This window comes from Moschus berezovskii, chromosome 9 (genome assembly GCF_049115385.1).
Source record: "Moschus berezovskii isolate FMDL1 chromosome 9, NW_MosBer_1.0, whole genome shotgun sequence".
Lineage (NCBI taxonomy): Eukaryota > Metazoa > Chordata > Mammalia > Artiodactyla > Moschidae > Moschus > Moschus berezovskii.
The window spans coordinates 25998646-26019313 of record NC_142468.1 but is presented as its reverse complement, the minus strand read 5'-3'; the positions used below and the strand labels follow the sequence as shown (position 1 = coordinate 26019313).

The window sequence follows — 20668 nt, the reverse complement described above, 5'->3', positions numbered from 1 at the left end:
GAAACAATATACAAATGTGCTTGCTTTTGGTTTAGAATTATTTATTAAATGTTTTTATAGGCTCTTCTGTCTCAGAATAAATTTTTGACTCTTGGAATTTAGATTGAACAGTTGGATTACTTTTGGGGAGATGGAAGTGATAATGATTCTTCTGTATTATTTCTAATTATCAGCAATTGGTTTCAATAGGCTTTGCTGTCATTGGAGAAAGACTGTGTCTGACAATTTGAGAATAATCTCATGTTGTAACAACAGTAAATTAACTGGCAGAAAGACATGTTTCCATAGAGTGTTTTGTGTCTTTATGTTATTCTTGGGTTTTTCTGCTTGGTGAGCTGCACACATGTACACACTCAGTGAACATATGATGTGAGAATCTTCATTAAGACCATTTCACTTGTCGGTCAGTCAGTGATTACTTTCTGTGTGTCAGACATGTTGCTAGATGATGGAGAAGAGGTGACAAAAGGAGCAGGAGATAGTGTTGCTAACCAGAAGACTGTATGAGATGACACATATCAAAGGAAACAAAATATTCTTGCAGAGATTAATGGAGCACAGAGTGATTTTATCAGCTCTTAGGCAGGAATGAGGAGCTGCATTTTGAGAAAGTTGATGAATGTGCATTGATTAACAAAGAGGATAAGGGAGAAAAATCCTTCTTGCTAAAGCTGAAACTCCAATACTTTGGCCACCTCATGCGATGAGTTGACTCACTGGAAAAGAGTCTGATACTGGGAGGGATTGGGGGTGGGAGGAGACGGGGACGACAGAGAATGAGATGGCTGGATGGCATCACCGACTCTGTGGACATGAGTTTGAGTGAACTCCTGGAGTTGGTGATGGACAGGGAGGCCTGGTGTGCTGTGATTCATGGGGTCGCAAAGAGTCGGACACGACTGAGTGACTGAACTGAGCTGAACTGAACTGAAAAAGAAGGAATGGTGTTTTGCATGGTGACAGCTGAGAATGACAGAATTGTTCTGTGGAAAGCAACCAAATTGACTTGAATGAAAGTTTGTGTAGAATATAGTCAGGAATTAGACTGTAGAGCTAATTGAGGTATAGGGATGTAGATGATTTCAAGCTTTGGCCTGGAAAGAGATGTTTCTGATTGACCTTGTGTTAAGATGTAGACAAAATTAAGAATTTTGTGTTCACAAAGCAGTTTTATAGGTGCAGATTTATTTTAAGATGAACTATGAAGCAAATTAAGACACTGAGTGTTACTATGTTTGAATATAATTTGCAAAATGAAAGGCTGTTTCTTAGTGGGATTTGAAAGGCATTGTTGGTATTGTTCAGTCGCTCAGTTGAGTCCGACTCTGTGACCCCATGGACTGCAGCACACCAAGTTTCCCTGTCGCTTCGCCTTCTCCTGGAGTTTGCTCAGACTCATGTCCATTGAGTTGGTGATGCCATCCAAACCATTTCGTGCTCTGTTGTCCCTTTCTCCTCTTGCCTTCAATCTTTGCCAGCATCAGGGTCTTTTCCAGTGAGTTGGCTCTTTGCATCAGGTGGCCAGGGTATTGGAGCTTCAGCTTCAGTATCATCAGTCCTTCCAATGAATATTCAGAGTTGATTTCCTTTAGGATTGACTGGTTTGATCTCCTTGCAGTCCAAGGGACTCTCAAGAGCCTTCTCCGACACCACAGTTCAAAAGCATCAATTCTTTGGTGTTCAGCCTTCTTTATGGTCCAACTCTCACACTCATATGTGACTACTGGAAAAACCATAGCTTTGACTATACGGATTTTTGTCGGGAAAGTAATCACTCGACTTTTTAATATGCCGTCTAGGTTTGTCATACCTTTTTTCCCCAAGGAGCAAGCATCTTTTAATTTCACAGCTGCAGTCACCGTCCGCAGTGATTTTGGAGACCAAGAAAATAAAATCTGTCTCTGCTTGCATTGTTTCCCCATTTATTTGCCATGAACTGATGGGACCAGATGCCGTGATCTTAGTTTTTTGAATGTTGAGTTTTAAGTCAGCTTTTTCACTCTTCTCTTTCACCTTCATCAAGGCTCTTTAGTTCCTTTTCACTTTCTGCCTTAAGGGTGGTATCATCTGCATATCTGAGGCATATTGAAAGGTGAAGCTTGCAGAATAAGTGAATATGCAAAATCTTTACAAGTTATGAGTGGCTACATAAGGGGAAAAAAGGGGACTTTAGAAAAGTATATAAAGGGGGACTTTAGAAAAGTATATAAAGTATATAAAAGCTACATAAGGGGAAAAAAGGGGACTTTAGAAAAGTATATAATGGTAACTGAAGTTTGAATAAGACTGAGGTTCATATATATATATTTTTTGTTCCAGGTTGCTATTTTTTCTAAGAGAGCACCCATGACCCTGATGGTGTTTCCAGTTTTGATAAAGTGTTCCGTTGCGGTTATTGATTAACTGAACAAATTCAGGTTAGTAGATTTTGTGGACAATACTTCTCTTTTCCAATTATATCTTAATATTTTTAGAAATAGATAATTTTGTATTTAAAGTTACATATGTATATACCAGTGAAGTAGAAAGGCCAAGTCAATTTAAACTTACTGAATTATGTACTTACCACGCTACCTGTTATGTACAATTTGCAGTGCATAAAATGAAAAATGTTTTATTTCCTATTTAATAGTTTTTTACTTTAAGGTGCTAGGTAAGTTGTGGATGAATATTGTACACTGTACCTTTTCATCGTGTGGCATCTTTAGTGCTGAAAATAAACTACTCATCTTAAAATTGTTTGAAGCTTTCATTAACTTATTTTGAAAAGTTTCATTCTTATTCATATTTAAGTTATACATTCAAATTTTTATTTGTGTTTTTGTTGTATGTGAATCTGGACAAATACATGTTCATTACCATAATCTTCTAAATTCACTCTTTTTGCCTTTTTGTAGTCAACCTCTCTCTCCATCTCAATCCCTGGCAACCACAGGTCTGTTTTTTCGTCCTTGTAGTTTACTTTTTCCAGTATACCATTTAAATGAAATCATTTAATGTATAACTTTTAAAATCTAGCTTCTTTCACCTAGCATAATGCATTTGGATTTATCCATGTTGTGTGTACCAGTAGTTCATTCTTTTTTGTTACTGAGAAGTGTCCTACTGTATGGATATACTGCAGTTAGTTCCCTGGTGGCTCTGACAGTAAAGAATCCTCCTGCAGGGTAGGAGACCCAGTTTGAGTCCCTGAGTCCAGAAGATCCCCTGGAGAGTGGGGTTTCCACTCCAGTATTCTTGCCTGGAGAATTCCTTGGACATAGGAGCCTGGGGTCCATGGGGTGGCAAAGAGTCAGACATGATGAGCGACTAACACCATCTATCTATCCATGTACATATACAGTTAGTTTATTCATTCACCATATGATGGACACGTGGGGAGTTTCTAGTTTTTGGTGATTATTGCAGTCACGCTTTCTTCTTTTTTAATCCTCTGAAGAAATGCACATAAAATTTGCCTTAACCATTTTTAAATGTACAGCTCAGTGATGTTAAGTATATTCACATTGTTATGTAGCCATCACCACCATCCATCCTCATAACTTTTCATCTTGTAAAACTGAAACTCTATGCCCATTAAATAATAACTCTACATTCTCTGGTCCCCCAGACCCTGGCAACCAGCACGATACTTTCCTTCTTTATGATTTTGACCACTCTAAGTACTTTATATGAGTGGAATTATACAGTAATTTTCTTTATATGATTGACTCATTTCACTTAGTGTACTGTGCTCAAGGTATATCCATTTGTAGCATATTGCAGAATTTTCTTCCTTTTTAAGTTTGAATAATACTTCATTGTGTGTATATATCACATTTTGCTTATCTACTCATCAGCTGATGAATATAGTTGGGTTGCTTCCATGTTTTAGCTACTGTGAATAGTGTGGTTGGGAACGTGGGTGTACAGTGATCTCTTCAAGGCCCTGCTTTTATTTCTTTTTGTGTATATACTCAGAAGCGAAATTGCTCGATCATAAGATAATTCTGTTTTTCCTTTTTTGAGAAACCACCATACTGTTTTCCACAGGAGCTACACCATTTTATATTTCTGCCAGCAGTGCACAAGGCTTCCAGTTTCTTCACATCCTGGCCAGTGTTTATTCTTTTCTTTTTTTTTAAAGTAGCCACCTTAATGGTTATGAGGTGGTATTGTACTTTAGTTTTTGTTTGCGTTACCCTAATGATTGCTAACATTGAGCATCTTTTCATGTCATTTCATGTTGGTAATTTACATACCTTTGGAGAAATGTCGTTTCAAGTCCTTTTCTCAATTTTGAGTCATGCTGGTTTGTTGTTGTTGTTGTTGAGTTCTAGGGTAGTTCTTACATATTCTGGATATCAGTTCCTTATCAGATATATGATTTGCAAGTATTTTATCCTATTCTGTGGGTTGTCTTTTTATTCTATGCATAGTATCTTGTGCACAAAATTTTTAACTTTCATGAAGTCAAATTTGTTTTTTAATTTCTTTTTACACGTGCCTTTGGTGTCCCCCTGTCCAAGAAATCATTGTGAAATTCAGTGTCCTGATGCTTTTGTGCTTTGTTTCTTCTAAGAGTTTTATTATTTAAGTCTTACATTTAGGTTCTTGATCCATTTTCAGTTAATTTTTGTATATGGCATTAGGTGTGTGGACCAGTTTCCCCAGCACTCATTTGTTCAGAAGACTGCTAATTTTTCCCCGTTGAATGGTCTTAACACCCTTATCAAAAATCATTTGAGCATATATGTGCGAGTTTATTTCTGAGCTCTCTTTCACTAGTGAGTCTGGCTTTATGATAGTGCTGCACTGTTTTGATTACTGTAGCATTCCAGTGAAAATTTGAAATCAGAAAGGGTGAATCCTCCAGTTTTTCTGTTCTTTTTCAAGATTTTCTTGGCTATTCGAGGTCCCTTGAGAGTCTATGTGAATTTTAGGATACTTTTTTTTCTCTTTGTGCAAAATTCTTTGGGATTTTGATAAGCGTTTCATAGAATCTGTAGATTGCTTTGGGTAGTATTGACATTTTAGCAATATTAAGTCTTTTAGAATATTAGCATGAGATTTGTTTCCATTTATTTATGTCTTCTTTAATTTCTTTCAGCAATGTTTTATAGTTTTCATTGTACAAGCCTTTCGCCTCCTTGGTTAAGTTATTTCAGAAGTATTTTGTTCTTTTTTATGCTATTGTCAATTAAGTTATTTTTGTAATTTTCTTTTCAGTTTGTTCATTGTTTGCATATAGAAATGCAACTGACTTTAGTCTTTGTATCTTTTTTTGCTGAATTCATTTGTTACTTCTAACAGTTGTTTTGGTGTAGTCTGTAGGGTTTTCTACATAGAAGGCCACGTTATCTGCAAGCAGAGATAATTTTATTTTATCCTTTTCAGTTTGAATGCCTTGTATTCTTTTTCTTAATTGCTCTAACTTGAGCTTTCAGTACTATAGCCAGTAGAAGTGATGAAAGTGAGCATTCTTACCTTGTTCCTGATCTTACAGGAAAAGCTTTTAGTCTTTTACCACTGACTATGTTGTTTGCTGTGAGCTATTGATATATGGCTTTATTATGTTGAGGTAGTTTCCTTCTATTCCTATTTAATTGAGTGTTTTTATCATGAAAGGATATTGAATTTTGTAAAACACTTTTTATGTGTTAGTTGAGATGATCATGTGAGTTTTTTCTTCATTTTGTTGATGTGGCATATTACATTAATTTTTGTATGCTATGCTCTCCTTAGTTTCAGGAATAAATTCCACTTGTCATGGTATATAATATATTTACTGTGGAGTCATACAGTTTAAAATAGACATGTGATTGTATATTCTTTATTAAACCAATGTTACTTGTTTTTAAAGAGATCACAATGATTTAACTGTTGCCTTTTTGGATGGGGGTTGCATTTCTTTTTTAAAATGTCATTAAAAATTAACTAGAAAAAAATTAACAGATCTTATGGTATGGGAAGAGACTTGCAGTTTATGATCTTTTTTTAATGATCATTTTGAGTATAGAAAGAGAGGTGATGCAAAGTTATAAGATGGGGATATATTGGAACTTATGTGTTATCCTTATTATGGAAAAATCAGGTAGCTTTCCTGAGTATAGTGGTAGATCAGAAATGTACAAGTTTTTATGTAGTTAACCCTCATACAGGGAGCTCCAAGAGTTACCTGTTTAGAAAAGTCAAGTATTTATAAGAATTCTTCTGTCTTAAAAATGTATGTAAAAAGGACAAAGGTTGGGCATGAAAAGTCAATTTAAACTTTCTTAAATGAATATTTGGGATGAAAATGATGGAAACTGTCATTCTGCCTTGGGGAAGTTAATTTAGTAATATGAAAGATTAGCTTATTTAGTGGTATCAAAAAGCTATTTGAATATTTACAAGGAATATCTAGTTCATTATGTGCTACAGAAATAAAAATATTTTGAGAAAAATGTCATGCTTAGATTCAGCAAATGTTGGTTTCAATTTCAACTCCTAAGCCTGAACACTAAAAAAAGAGTCAGTGCAACTTTGAACTGTTCTCTTGTTTCTGCGTATCTTTAGATAAGTTATATAACTTTCATAGTCTCTGTTGGATAAGTGGTATGCTATATTATGTTCTGAACATTTCAGAAATAGATAAAACATTTTAGGCAGAGCCAGAGCATTTAAAAGATGTTCCTGAGAGAATATTTGTTCATTGGGCAGATTCAGCACAGAGTCAAAGATGATGCTATGCTCAGAAGTTCTTCAGGATTTGAGCCCTTTTGTGAGTGTCTTGTTAATTATATTAGTTATCTGGCATAACTTTATAATAAACATAAAAAACACTTGTTGTTGTTCAGTCGCTCAGTTGTGTCTGACTCTTTGCGACCAAATGGACTGCAGCAGTCCAGGCTTCCCTGTCCATCACTATCTCCCAGAGCTTGCTCAAACTCATGTCCATTGAGTCAGTAATGCCATCCAACCATCTTGTCCTCTGTTGTCCCCTTCTCCGCCTGCCTTCTATCTTTCCCAGCATCAGGGTCTTTTCCAGTGTTTCAAAAACATTACTGAATTACTAGTTTGTAGGAATACTGATACCATTTGCTGAAGAGCATGGCATGAAATTTTAAGGCAAATATTATATAGTTCCTAAAGTCTATTAGAATTTCATGTACCTACATTCTCAAATAGACGATTGAACTTCTTGATGGGAGGGTCATTTTAGGTTTTGGTGTTTTCTGAAAGAATTATTTCTACCACAAGTATTACTACTTGCTGAATGAATGACTTAGTCCCACCCATTAGTGGACTTCTTTGAGTTCATTAGAGCACGTTGCATCTGTGGATTCTTCAAGCTTGTCAGGGCAAGAAGTAGGAAGTTAATTTTCTGAAATCATGAGAAAATAGAATCAATCAGAACTGTGAAAACTGTACTTGTAGAACTGTTAAGTGACATGGACCTTAAGGAACATTTAGTCTAATACCTTTTTTTTTTTTTTTTTTTTGTAAATAGGAAAATGGAGACCTGGAGAGGTGACTTATGATTTATCACACAGCTAGCTGGAGACATGTTATGTAGTGCTCATTTTACTCATCATCCTGCCTCTCTTCCTTCAGGGATCATTGCTTGATCTTAGAGTTGAAATAAAGTTAAATTGCTTTAAAACTCAGTTTTAATTTCTCTTTCAACTGATTTTAAGTTAAAACAGGTTACTATTGAAAGGGTATGAGACATGATCTTCATTTTCAAGCAGATGCAAAAATATGCTGATATTAAATATATAGCTAGAAAAATCTAACAAAGTATTTTTTATTTTTCAACAATCTTAAAATTTTTATGTGGATTAATTTAAAATGTATAATATTAAATAAGACCCAAAGTTTTACAAATTTTAGATAAATTTGGACCTTAGATTTCTGGGTTAAAAATCTAAGTACTCTAAAATGTGGATTATATTCTGCTGTCGAGGATTTCATTTAATAATCATCAGTTCAGTTCAGTTCAGTCGCTCAGTCGTGTCCGACTCTCTGCGACCCCATGAATCACAGCACGCCAGGCCTCCCTGTCCATCACCAACTCCCGGAGTTCACTCAAACTCATGTCCACAGAGTCGGTGATGCCATCCAGCCATCTCATTCTCGGTCGTCCCCGTCTCCTTCCACCCCCAACCTTTCCCAGCATCAGAGTCTTTTCTAGTGAGTCAACTCGTCGCATGAGGTGGCCAAAGTATTGGAGTTTCAGCTTCAGCATCAGTCCTTCCAATGAACACCCAGGATTGATCTCCTTTAGAATGGACTGGTTGGATCTCCTTGCAGTCCAAGGGACTCTCAAGAGTCTTCTCCAGCACCACAGTTCAAAAGCATCAATTCTTCGGCGATCAGCTTTCTTCACAGTCCAACTCTCACATCCATACATGACCACAGGAGAAACCATAGCCTTGACTAGACAGACCTTGGTTGGCAAAGTAATGTCTCTGCTTTTTAATATACTATCAAGGTTGGTCATAACTTTCCTTCCAAGGAGTAAGCGTCTTTTAATTTCCTGGCTGCAATCAGCATCTGCAGTGATTTTGGAGCCCAAAAAAATAAAGTCTGACACTGTTTCCACTGTTTCCCCATCTATTTCCCATGAAGTGATGGGACCAGATGCCATGATCTTCGTTTTCTGAATGTTGAGCTTCAAGCCAACCTTTTCACTCTCCTCTTTCACTTTCATCAAGAGGCTTTTGAGTTCCTCTTCACTTTCTGCCATAAGGGTAGTGTCATCTGCATATCTGAGGTTATTGATATTCCTCCCGGCATTCTTGATTCCAGCTTGTGCTTCTTCCAGCCCAGCGTTCCTCATGATGTACTCTGCATATAAGTTAAATAAGCAAGGTGACAATATACAGCCTTGACATACTCCTTTTCCTATTTGGAACCAGTCTGTTGTTCCATGTACAGTTCTGACTGTTGCTTCCTGACCTGCATACAGGTTTCTCAAGAGGCAGGTCAGGTGGTCTGGTATTCCCATTTCTTTTAGAATGTTCCACAGTTTATTGTGATCCACACAGTCAAAGGCTTTGGCAATATTTACAGGTAAAATTTATGAAGTTCAGAACTAGTAAACAGTTTTCTTTTTTTCTTTCTTCTTCTTCTTCTTTTTTTTAAAATTTTTGGCTGCACTGCACAGCAGGAGGATATTAAGTGTCCTGACCAGGGACTGAACCTGTGCCCCTTGCTGTGGAAGTGCCGAGTATTAACCACTGAACCTCCAGACAAGTCCCTGTTCTTCTTTTTTTTCATGAGCACTACTAAACCTAGAAAATTAGCAAACAAGACAAAAACCCTCATTCAGTATACTCTTTTGGAAATGTAATAGTTTAAAATAAAAGTAAGAATCAAACATATAATTATTTACTTTTGTGTATTTGATATACAGGCTTATTGAGAGAGACTGTTTAAGACACACAAAGTGGTTTTAGGTTATACAGGTAGTATACCTCTTTGTCTAAATGTTTTCTTCCTGGAACATTTTCTACTCATTGCTTTATACTAACTTCATCCTGATTTCCTAAAGTCTCTAGTCCTTTAGGACAAGGGAAATACCTATTGAGAGATGATTCTCCATGAGTCTCTTATGCTTCAGCACATCTTCTGAGCCAGAGGCATTGGCAGCTTTTGTTGAGGGCCCTCTTTTGAAAGAAATTTACATCGCAGACAGCCTGAGAAGATAGAAATACTATTTCCATAACAACAGAGGGCAGATATCCTTACTGTCCAGGATAATCAAGATAATCTCTCTTGGGAAAAGGTGGGATATTTTTGCTTGCAACTTTAAAATATTGACGGTCTCTAGGTTTCAGCTTTCTTCTCCTGTAATGTAATCCACTGTGTGTGCAGCATCACCTGGCTTTCCTTGTATTGCCCTTTAGGAACTGGAGCTTGGGGAACCAGTTCAAAAGATGATACACTAGCTACAATTGTTGTTTTGAGTAGTAAACTTCTCTTTGTTTCTGACCCAGGGGTGTCATATTTTCTGCCAGGGTTATCTGATACTGGCTCACCAAATATTACTAACACAACCTATTGATAATACAAAGTTGGGTTTATTGCTTACTGTGGTAAAGGAGAATACCACCTTGACAGATCTTTGATAATGCCTTGAAAGGGCAAAGTCAAGGTAAAAATTTTAGAATTTGAAGTTTGATTTTGAGTCTTGCAATGGTGATGATGGAGCTTGATTAATATTAAGTATCATGAATATCAATACAACAATTTAGACTTGATCAAAAACAGCGATGCGAGGATTTAAAAAAACGTTGATGCTTTCTGTTGGTCTTAATGAGTCTTTTGTGAAATTTCTGTAATGAACAATCAAGTTATGTTCCTGCAAGAATCTCCTGGAATAGTAGAGTATGCTAATGAAGACATTGGACTAGTAAAGCCAGGCTCATGTACACAGAAAGGGGTGTGTGTGTATGCGTGTAGGTGTTTTAGTTTCCTAGGGATGCTATAACAAATTGCTGTATAATTAGTGACTAATTAGTCACTTAAAAGAATAGCCTCTAGGGGAATAATTCTTTTCTCTCTTCGAGCTTCTGGTGTTTTTAAGCAATCTTTGGTGTTTCTTGGCTTGTGGCAGCATACCTTTAATCTCTGCCTCCATCTTCACATGGCGGTCTTCCCTCTATGTGTGCGTGACTCTTTGTTACTCTATGGACTGTAGCCTGCCGGGCTCCTCTGTCCATGGGATCCTCCAGGCAAGAATACTGGAATGGGTTGCTGTGCCCTCTTCTAGTGAATCTTCCCTCTGTATCTGTGTCCAAATTTCCTTCTTTTTATAAGGATACCAGTCATTGGATTAGAGCCCACCCTAATCCAGTATGACCTTATTTTACCTTGATTACATCTGCAGAGATCCTCTTTCCAAGTGAGGTCAAATTCACATGTTCCAGTGGTTATAAATTTTGGGAGTGGGTAGTATTAAATGCATTGCAGAGTATATGGTTTCAGTCCTGTTTTCAGTCTCTGTATGGCTAGATGCTTTTGGTTCTCAGAAGCCATGAAACTCTCACAGTTTCATTGCTTTGCATGCATGTAGGATAAAAATCTCAGGCTCATCAGAGTTGTTGACAACAGCATGGTCTATTGTGGAAGGAATACCAGTATGGAAATCAGGATGCTTTGGTTTTAGTTTCTGTCCAGTTAGTCAGTCAGTTCAGTTGCTCAGTCATGTCCCACTCTTTGCGACCCCATAGACTGCAGCATGCCAGGCCTCCCTGTCCATCACCAACTCCCGGAGTTTACTCAGACTCATGTCCATTGAGTCTGTGATGCCATCCAACCATCTCATCCTCTGTCATCCCCTTCTCCTGCCACCTTCAATCTTTCCCAGCATCAGGGTCTTTTCAAATGAGTCAGTTCTTCGCATCAGATGATGGTGGAGATTTCTGACAAGATATGGTCCACTGGAAAAGGGAATGGCAAACCACTTCAGTATTCTTGCCTTGAGAACCCCATGAACAGTATGAAAAGGCAAAAAGATAGTTTCTGTCCTGCTGTTAACTATAATAGCTTGGAAAAGTTAAGGTCTTCTCCAGCTATTAGTTTCTCAATGGGTAAAATGGGACATTTGGAAGAAGAGAAGAGGGATGTATCTATGAGGGCCTTTCTAGCTCTCAGGTTCTAAACTTCTGTAATTATTGAGTGTCTACTGTATACCATATTGGTATTAGTTTTGTTGGAGTGACAAAATTTAAAAAAGAAATAGAGAATGCTTTAAGTGCTGATCTGATGTATTCTGACATGTGAATATAGTCTTATTTATGTTTTATTTGCTTGAGTTAAAATCATTAATGAAGATATTGGGTAAACATGGAATTAGCCCATTCTAGTCCATTCCATTCTCTCTGACTTACTGTATTTTATTTTTCAGTCTGAATGTTGTATTAGAATAGAGACATTCTTCAGGTGAGTTAATTCATTTAAAGTTAAAAAAATGTTTTGTTGCTGTACTCTTTCAGCTGAGTTCAGAAAATGAAATAACCTTTTCTGAAGCAAGCATGATGTAGACTATGGATGTATGTGATTCCTTTTTTGATTCACAGTCTTTACTTTCTATGTGGCATTTATTTTTTTGATTTTTGGATGCTTGGAAATATAGAAAATTTCTTTCCCCTCCTCCCCAGCTACTCCTGCAATCCCATAGGGAAAAAAGCAAGGAAGGAAGACAATGTTGAACACATTTTCCTTTTTTAAAATTTTCTTTATTTTTTTTTTATTGAAGTATAATTGACTTACAATGTACTAGTGAAAAGTGATTAGTTGTTTATTCAGTTTCTTTGACCAGTATAGGCCTATTCACATGATCTGTTTCTCCTTGTGTTTGCTTTGGCAGATTGTGTCTTTCAAGGAATTAACTGGTCCATTTATTCTAAGTTAGCAAATTTGTGGGCATAGAATTATTCAAATATTTCTTTATTATCCTTTTAATATCTGTAGGATTGCTAGTGATGGCCCCTCTTTCATGTCTGATATTAGTAATTGACTTCTTCTCTTATTTTCTCCTTAGGAAGCTTGGCTAGGAGTTTATTCATTTTATTAATCTTCTCAAAGAACCAGCTTTTAGTTTTGTTGATTTTATTGTGTACCCTGTTTTCAGTTTCACTAATTTCTGCTCTGATTTTTATTATTTATTTTCTGCTGCTTATTTTGAATTTAATTTTTTCCTTTCCTTGTTTCCTAAGGCAGAAACTTGAGTGGTCAACTTTACTTTTTTAATTTAAATATATGCATCCAGTGTTAAGTTTCTTTCTGAGAGAGAAAATGTAGAATGGTATTTGCTGTATCCCACAGATTTTTATGCTTTATTTTCATTTTTATTTAGTTAAAAAATGGAAAAAAATTCTCAACACTTTGATTCATGTACTATTTGTATATGTTGTTAATATCTACATACTTGGGGTTTTTCTGGCTGTCTACGGTTATTAATTTCTAGCTTAATTTCATTGTGGTCTGAGACCACATTTCATTTGATATCTGTTCTTTTAAATTTGTTAAGGTGTATTTCCTAGCCCAGAATATAGTCTGCTTGGTGAATGTTCCCTCTGAGCTTGAGAAGAATATATATTCTGCTGTTGTTGAATGAAGTAGTCTATAAATGTTAATTGTGTGCTGTGTTCAGTTATGTCTAACTCTTTGCAAGACCATGGACTATAGCCCACCAGGCTCCTCTATCTATGGAATTTTCCAGGAAAGAATACTGGAGCACGTTGCAATTTACTGCTCCAGGGGTTCTTCCCGACCCAGGCATTGAACCCACGTCTCTGTGTCTCCTGAATTGGCAGGGGCATTCTTTACCACTGTGCCACCTGGGAAGCCTCTATGGATGTCAATTAGATCCAGTTAATTGATGGTGCTATTCAGTTCTGTGATATTCTTACTGATTTTCAGCCTGTTGGTTCATTTACTGATAGTGGGGTATTGAAATCTTTAGATATAATAGTGAATTTATGTATTTCCTTTTGCAGTTCTACTCGTTTTTATCTCAAGTATTTAGTTCTGTTGTTAGATGCATGTATATAAGGATAGTTACATCCTCTTGGAGAATCAACCCTCTGTCATTATATACTGTCTCTCCTTATTCTGGAAATCTTCCTTGCTTTGAAGTCAGCTCTTTCTGTTTTCTTTTGGTTAGTGTTAGCATAGTATATCTTACTTTATCCCTTTTCCTTTAATATATCTATGCCTTTATAATTGGGTTTTTGCAGACAACATTTAGTTGGGTCTTGTCACTCTGAATTGGTGTATGTAGATCACTGACATTTAAAGTAATTATTAATATACTTGTTAGTATTTACCATATCTTAAATGTTTTCTATTCCTTGCTTTAGTTCTTAATTTCTGTTTTTTCTTTCTTTTTTTCTTTTCCTTCTTTATTTTTTTTTTGGACTTCCCCTCTGTTTCTACTTTCTTTCATTTTAATTGAGCATTTTATATGGTTCCATTTTCTATCCTGTTATAGTATATCATTATATTTCTTAAGAAACTTTTTTGAATGGTTGCCTCAGAGTTAACATTTATACATGTCTAGGTAATCCAAGTTCATTTTCAAATAATACTATACTACCTCATGGATACACAAGTACCTTAGAGTATTCTCAGTTCCTCTCTCCCATCCTTTATAGCATTTCTGTCATTCATTTAAGTTTTCTATAAGCTGTGGTCACAAAATATATGGTTTTGAACACATTATTTGTTATATTAAGAATAAGAGTTTTAATTTTGCCTTTATATATTGCTTTTCTTATGCTAATCATTTCTTTATATAATCCATGTTTCTTACCAGTATATAATTTTCTTTCTGTCTGAAGAACTTGTTTTTACATTTCTTTCAAGGCAGGTCAGTAGGTTTTCAATTTTCTCAAATTTTTGTCTTAGAAGGTCCCCCCTCCCCTTTGAAGGGTAATTTTGTTGGGTACAGAATTCTAGGTTGGTGTTTATTTCACTCCTTTTGTTTGCATGGTTTCTGAAGAGAAAGTTCAATGTAATTCTTATTTTGCTTCTTTCTAGATAAGGTTTATTTTTTTTCCTCTCTTTGTTTTTTTCTCTTCTTTTTTTGTTGATTTATCTCATCTGTTCATCTTTAGTTTTAATATGATATGCCTGCTGCTGCTGCTGCGGTGCCACTTCAGTCGTGTCTGACTCTGTGTGACCCCATAGACAGAAGCCTACCAGGGTCCCCCGTCCCTGGGATTCTCCAGGCAAGAACACTGGAGTGGGTTGCCATTTCCTTCTCCAATGATATGCCTAGTGTAAGTATTTTAGTATTTGTCCTGCTTGGTGTACACTGAGCGTCCTGGATCTGATTTGGTATTTATTACTAAAGACATTTTTGTTTTCTGTTACATTGTTGTTGATTTGTAACATTTCTTATTGATCTTTTCTTAAAGTTTCCATGTTCTGCTTTTATTAATTACCCATTTGTTCTTACATGTTGTTCACTTTTTCCATTAGAGCCCTTTGCATATTTACCATAGCTTTTTTTGACCCATTGCTAATTCTAAAACCTATGCTGTATGAGTCTGGTTTTGAGGTATACTTTGTTTCTTCAGATTGTTTTTTTTTTTTTTTGCCTTTACAGTGTTTTGTAATTTTTTGTTGCTGTTCAAACATGGCATATTTGATAAAAAAGAGGAGGTAAATAGATCTTTAGTGTGAGGTTTTATGTTTATCTGACCAGGATGCTATGCCATGTATATATGTTCAGTTGTGTCCGACTCTTAATTGTGTCTGACTCTCTGCAACCTGATGGACTGTAGCCTGCCAGGCTCCTCTGTCCATGAGATTTTCTAGGCAAGAATATTGGAAGGGGTTTCCATTTTCTCTTGGAACCTTCCTGACCCAGGAATCCAACCCTTGTCTCCTGTATTGGCAGGTGGATTCTTTACCACTGAGCCACCTGGGAAGCCTGTATTTGGTGTCAGAGGCTAACATTTCTTGTAGTGTCCTTATCTTGGCTTGCTCTTTTGTCTTTGGATTATGTAGAGAGTCTTTAAATGGGGTTTCAGACTTTGAAGTTCTTTTTACCTGTAATGCTCTGTTATTATATAGAGTTGAATTGATAATGGAGGTAAGGTGGTTGGGAGTTCTTTGGTATTGTGATTAGGTCTCAGTTTTTTAAACCTGGTTGTGTATCTCTTCTGTTGTTTGAAGGCTGGAGGGAGCTGGAGTTAGGTAAGGTACTTCCTGGTAGGCTAGGTTCTGTTAAAATAATTTTCTTTTCAGACTGTCCTTTTTAAGAAGAACAGAAAGCTTTGGGTATATTTTAAGAATTATTATGTCTCCCTTCCCCCTGCTAGAAATAAAGAAATTTTTTTCAGATTATCACAGTTGAGAACCTGGTAGGGCTCCTGGAGTTAAAACTTGAGAAACTGTTGGGGCCTTTCAAAGACAGTTCTCTCAGTCTAGAGTTTTTCATTCTAAGCTAGTCTACACTGAGTCACCAGCAGTTTGTCATTTACTGTTTAAAGTGTTCCTACTGATACTGGCTTCTGCTGAAGATTTATCTTCCCAGGCTTTGCTTCTTGCACAGTGTGATTTTCTGTATCTACCTGTCTCTGTAGTTTTCAGGGTAGAGGTTTGCCCTCTGGCTTCAATTCCCTGATTAATTTAAGAAGAGTGGTTGATTTTAATTTTTTTCTCTTCAGCTTTCTTATTGCTATAAGGACAAGTGTGATGAATTTCAAGTTCTTTATAGGTTGGACCTGATTGAAGGTTATTTTTGAATCTTTTTGACAATTTAGTAATGGTAAAGACTTGGTACAATACTCTTTGTCTGATTTGGCAGTATTACTCATTTGGAATGTGATTTCCTTCTGGAATCAGGTTTGCACATTTTGAGATCATGCATTGTAATTTGCAAAGATGAGTAAAGAACTTTTCCTGAGGGAAGTTAATATTAGGACTGATTTTTGTTATTGGTAAGATGGCTCGTTCTGAGCCCATTTACTGTTACTCTGCAAATTTGGTTTGGGGGCAACAACAACTCTCTTTGCTAGTGTGGTTTGGGGGCAACAGCAGCCTTTGTTTCCTGTGTTGATAGAGTTTCATTTTTATACCTTACAAAAAATATCTGATTTTACAGTCTGTTTCAGAATAAGGTCATGTCAAGTTACACCAATTTGCACTCTGAGAACTATACTGATGATTCTAAGAGTGGTTATTAAAACCTTGTACTGATATTTTTGTATTTATGGAACCAATTAATTGGATGACCTATTTATGTTGAGTGTCTTAATTTAATTAGATTTGCCACTAATTATGAGTAGAATAAGGTAATGTTAATCCTTAAATTTTCTCTGATGTGGTAAAAAACTTAATGTACATCTTGTGTATTAGATATCTTGGTAGAAATTGAGATATGAAAAGAAATTGGTTTAAATTATACATAAAATGTAGTTTATTTTCTTTTACAAAACCTTCATATTAAAAAAATCACTCTGTTAGAGAAAATTTAGACAACTTTTTCTTAAAGTAAGAGAATCACTTTTAATCTCACTAGTGTAACATGATTGTAGTTACAGGTGGATGTATGTGCCTTCTAGTACTTTTTTGTATATAGACTTTTTTACATAGTTGTGATCACAATTTATTTTTAAATGTGTGCTTTTCTTTTTGCAGTTAGTATATTCTCTCATTCTGCATCATTGTGTTCAAAAATAATATTTTTTCCTTGAGTAAGGTATTATTAAATTGATCAGACTGACAGTTTACTGTACCTATCGCTGTCATAAACTGTATGTGCATTTAGTTTTCCATGGTTTAGCTTTCCTCTGTGCTATTTCCTTGCCTGGATTTTTAGAAGTCTCAGTTTCTCTTTCTTTCTTTTAAGGAGTATTTTATATATTTCATGTTCTCTCCCACGGTGTTTACTGGATCTTGAAAAATGGATTTTTTTCCTCATATGGTCAGAAAACAATGCTTTCAGACTTATACTGCCACAGTGATTCACACAGATTTGTTTTAAAAAGTTGAAGATTTTCAACGAGATGATAAAATGATCCCCTAGATATGTCAAATTTGGTATTCTAGACTCTCACCCTTAGGTTGTATTAATAAATTGTCTTTATTCAAATAATTTAATATTTTACAAATTGCATTTTTTCTTTCCTCATATTTATGGGTTTAATATGATTTGTGTGTCAGGATTTTTAATGAGATTTTCTGTGGTCTTCTGACTTTTCCTCTGTCCTGTCATTTGTGCTTAGAGCTCATTTGGGTCTAGTCGTTTGAATGGAAAGTCAGTACTCAGAGAAACTTACAGAAACTTCTGCTGAGTCTGGTGATTCTGAACCTACCTAGTTCTTTATGCACAATCTTTATCAGCTTCTCAGCAACCATTAGTTAATTTTCATCGTAAATTATACACTAGATTATTGAGTGTTTTTTAAATGGGAAAATTGTTAATTGAACTTTTACTCTCTTGAGTACCCAAGACAACTGCATGTATAAGATACGAATTAAAGTCTTGAGGAGGCAAAAGTCCAAAGGAAAGACTTAATGCTCTGCAATTATGCCAAACAGGGAACTATGCTCATATAAAAGATGCTTTGTGAACATAGGGAGAGAGTAATGCTGTCCCCAGAGTGGAAAAGTAAGGAATTTGAGAATGACACCTGAAGGAGGTGACAGTTGAGTTATGGCAGAGATATTTTTAAAGCTAAAATTCAAGTATCTATTCTCCAAAATTTCTTCAACTCTAGCCTTCTCTGGTGAAGTTACAGTGTACCATAGCATTCAGTTACAGATCTACACAAAGAGAAGTACTGCTTCTGGTAAGGACCCTGATATTTGGCGTGGTTCGGGATCAAGAAACCCAAATTATGTTTCCCTTGGCATATCATGCTTGCCGGTGACGGTGCTATGACTGCTGCACTGCCGCTGCTGCCGCTGCCTCTCCCGGCGCTGTCATCCTGCTGTTAGCGCCGCGCTGCTTCTGATGCTCGTGCTCTTACTCCTCCGTTCCTTCTACTGCTGCCCCGCTGCTCCCTCTGCCACTAGTTTTACCAAGTGATACTTGTTCTCACCAGGGACAACGTTATGCTCCTTACAGCTTTAAGATGGGACATTGGATCATGTTTTAGGTACAGTTTTCAAGAGAAAAAAGGGATTGTTTTCACAAAAACTTAAAATTACCCCCATTTTCAAGTATTCTGGTAATTTCAAGTTCTGCTTATGAATGGTTATCCTGTGTTTCCCCTTTCTTTATGTTTCTTGATAAGTGTTACTTTATGCATGATAGTATGATTGAACTTTTATGATTAGATTTATTCCAAATAAAAATCAACCTAAATGTGAAGCATTTCTCTAGTTAAATGTATGCTTTTGTTGTTGTTATTCCTGTGGATTCTGATTATTTCTCTGAGCATTCAGGTCAATCAGGGTATTTCTAAGGTTAGTTCTAGGGCGTTTGTAGGGAGAGTTCTAGGTGTTTATAGGGTGAGTTCTAGAATTTCTGTAGAGAGTATAAACTATGTAGTAAGCCAGGCGTGGTCTGATTCCTGATTTGGATTTGCTGGCTGTGCTTGGATAGTTAAATTTAACTATCTAATTAGATGCTGAGTTTCCAAATCTGTAAGATGTGGATAAATAATAATACAGTCTTTAGCACAGTGCCTGGTGTATGCATGAAGTAATGACTCAATAAATGTTAACTATTATTATTGTTAACTGAATAGGCATTCCTTAAGTTTCAAGCCTCAAATGTATGGACCTTGGAGAATATAAATATTAATATCTTGGGGCCACTTCAAGCCAAGACTAAATTTTAGGAAGCGTCTTTTTGTTTATTCATAAAGAGTGGTGTTTTTTTTGAATTTTTTAACTTTAGCAAAATTCGTAAGATAATTCTCTTTGCATATATATTTTTATAGAGAAGATTCTTATAGAATGACCAGTTCTCATGTGCCTTTCTGACCAGAAGCTAATCTAGTGTCTACAGATTTTGTCAAAAAATTTTCAGAGAACCTTAATATTGTAAAACAGTAGTACAGAACACTTAGCACAGTACAGAAGAGTAGGCTCTTGGTTTATGTTTAAATTCTGGCATGGGATGGGACCACAGGTTGTATAGGTTTCCCTGTGATGTGTGTGTGTATGTGCTAAGTTGCCTCAGTTGTGTCCAGCTCTCACGATGCCATGGACCATAGACTGCTAGGCTTCTCTATCCATGGGATTCTCCAGGCAAGAATACTGGAGTGGGTTGCCATCTCCTCCTCCAGGGGGATCTTCCCAGCCCAGAAATCAAACTTGCATCTCTTATGTCTCCTGCATTGGCAGATGGGTTCTTTACCAATAGGGGGAGCCCCTTCCTGTGATGTAGGTATTATAGCAAGAGTTGATGAGAGAACCTTTTCACAGCTTCTAGTCTACGTAAGTTGACTCATTTGGGATAAGTTAGAGTAATCTGAACTGTGTTGCCAAACTGTAGGGAGAGAGGTCTTTTTTTTTAAGTTCTTTATTTATTTATTTTATTCTTTTTTTTTTCTTTTTTTTTTTTAGGTAATTAATTTATTTTTTATTGGAGGCAAATTATTTTACAATATTATATTGGTTGGTTTTGCCATACATTGATATGAATTTGACCCGGGTTTACATAAGTTCCCCCTCCTGAATCCCCCTCCCACCTCCCTCCTCCCTTTATCCTCTCTCTGGGTCATCCCCGCATGCCAGCCCCGAGCATCCTATAACATGCATTGACCCTGAACTAGTGATTCGTTTCACATATGACAACATACGTGTTTCAATGCCATTCTCCCAAATCATCCCACCCTCACCCTCTCCCATAGATAGATAAATAAATTCTTTATTTAAAAAGTACCTTACTTCAGGTGTTATCAGTGATACCCGATGAAGGCAGCAGAAAAGTCAAGAGACAAATGTCAAATCTAGATTCTATCTCCTATAATCTTTTCATTCAGGAGTTCTGGGTTCTAGAACCAGGTTTGTAAAATATTGAGGGACCTTCTAAGGGATCCCACTGATAGTCAATGATATCTTTGTCTTTCTTTCTTGGACAGTGGAGGTTGGAAATGCATTCAGGGTCATGAAAACTTTTTTTGTATGATTAATGTTCTGAAAAGAAATATTCCACCGTCCACCCAGATAGTGTTTTTCTTTGATACTTATATTTTTAGAACAATTATGTTACTGAGTTTTTAAGTTCTGA

At 36.2% G+C, this 20668-nt stretch overlaps 1 protein-coding gene and 1 pseudogene across 14 annotated transcripts in view; one reads left to right on the top strand and one right to left on the bottom strand.

Annotated features, from left to right (window-relative positions):
• The window catches only part of FUT8 (fucosyltransferase 8), a 452301-nt gene that overhangs the window by 168683 nt on the left and 262950 nt on the right, over positions 1–20668 (top strand). For 5 of the 14 annotated variants that reach the window (XM_088839526.1, XM_055437108.2, XM_055437117.2 and 2 more), the window contains one exon: positions 2320–2417. The gene's annotated coding sequence lies outside the window, so the exon portion shown is untranslated. Of the gene's footprint in view, positions 1–2319; positions 2418–2897; positions 2936–11875; positions 11911–14588; positions 14754–20668 lie in introns of all 14 variants that reach the window. The other 9 variants (XM_088839528.1, XM_088839527.1, XM_088839530.1 and 6 more) reach the window with 4 other exon arrangements.
• The window catches only part of LOC148776414 (UDP-GalNAc:beta-1,3-N-acetylgalactosaminyltransferase 1-like), a 79976-nt pseudogene that overhangs the window by 4505 nt on the left and 54803 nt on the right, over positions 1–20668 (bottom strand).